Below are 1,668 nucleotides of genomic sequence, written 5' to 3'. Positions count from 1 at the left end.
TGCAGAGATAGATAGATTGATGATATAAATAATTGAGTCAAGCAAACAGCAGGCACCATAAGTAAAGTGTGTGAATCACTATGATTTATAGCGTGTGTTATAAAACTTGTTAAGTGTATTACAAAGTTTGTATCGAGAAAGAATAAACTAGTTTTAATCAAGAAGGGATTTGTATCTCTGAAGTTTCTCGGAAAGAATTTTTACAGGAAATTGTCAAACAAGCAGATACGCAACAATATATTCTAAACCAATTGGTAGTTTTGAATATTATTCTTTAATACATATTATATTTTAGACACTGAACAAACTGACCTAAACTCCATGCTTCACTGATTCTCGTATTCATTGTGTATCTTTGTTAATAGATATTTCAATCTCAATCATTAACATTCACGAGCATTCTAGGACTACTTTTACAGATTTTCTAATATTAGCGTAATCATTGTGTTAGCATCTCCCTCTAGTAAGCAACTAAATTCAAATATCAAAATTACAAGTTACAAGAAGTGCGTATGGTTTTTTTATACCATAATTAGAGTACAGCCCGTCAAAAATGACAGGGCAAGTACTAGTGCCTATACGCCATAGTATACCCTAACTTCACATTTCATAACTAACTGAAATAAATAAATTTTGCGAAATCAAGTTTAACCAACAAAGAGGCAGAAAAGTAGAGTCGAGGCAGTCAAACGTCGGTAAATTCCTTTGTGAGCTAATAAAAATTAAGATTATTCATGAAATGAATTCGTGGCATATTCATAGAATAATTATTGGTAAAAAACTTCTAATATATAGAAAACCCAGTGTGTTTTGATATCACTACGTTCCAACGATGGTTTTTTTTTGTCATGTTGCTTAGCAACAGAAGTATAACGTAATTTTGTTGGTAATATGTCGTGAAAGTATAAAATGAAATGTATAGACAACAAAAGTGGAAAAAAAATATTTGTTGATTTCTTAATTTAGAGTCTCCGTTCATTAAAGAGGTGTGTATTTTATTTAAAACATTGGTGAGATAACAGAAAGGAGCTTAATTCAGAGACGATTTAGGTTTAAAATTGAATCGATATTTTTACTTGCATGATAACGTTTATGCACTTGGCTCTAGTCAAAGCTACTGAGTCTGGGCTAGGTGATCCCACACTATGTCTTTAGTTTAGGCTTATTATACCAACATTCACTACGCTTGTAAGGTGTCACACACCCTTCACCCCCATCACTAACATCGTAATGGGCAGACAGTAATCGAAATATTCTATCGGGATAAATACATTGTGGCTTTTATATAGGTTAGATGGAACTGTTTTCAAACAATGTAAAGTAAAATTATATTGGTAGTTGTAGCCATTGGTATTACTATTAGTAATATCCACAACTATAATATAAGACTTTTAAATTAGAGTCATCAAGGGTTGGCAGTGCTAGTAGTAGTAGTAGTACTAATAGCACTAGCACTTATTAGTTGTACACCACATATGTAAATTAAGATATTAACGATAGATATATTAATATGTTTGAGTGAAGCTTGTATGTTTTCAGTTGTCAAGGTATGTTGTAATGTAATGTATTACTAGTAATAATAGATCTAATACTGAGTAATACTAATATGAGAACAACGATGAAGTGCTATAGATATATAAATATTTCTAAATAATATATCTGTTATTT

At 30.9% G+C, this 1,668-nt stretch overlaps 1 protein-coding gene across 1 annotated transcript in view; it reads left to right on the top strand.

The window, feature by feature from the left end:
• The first annotated feature begins 661 nt into the window (after positions 1–661).
• LOC106475003 overlaps positions 662–1,668 on the top strand; it is a 15,655-nt gene continuing 14,648 nt past the window's right edge. The window contains exon 1 of the mRNA XM_013935701.2: positions 662–695. The gene's annotated coding sequence lies outside the window, so the exon portion shown is untranslated. The remainder of the gene's footprint in view (positions 696–1,668) is intronic.

The sequence above is a fragment of the Limulus polyphemus genome, unplaced genomic scaffold, assembly GCF_000517525.1.
Source record: "Limulus polyphemus unplaced genomic scaffold, Limulus_polyphemus-2.1.2 Scaffold7958, whole genome shotgun sequence".
NCBI classification, from domain to species: Eukaryota; Metazoa; Arthropoda; class Merostomata; order Xiphosura; family Limulidae; genus Limulus; species Limulus polyphemus.
Note: the sequence above shows the minus strand (reverse complement) of the source record. Positions and strands in the feature narration are given on the sequence as shown.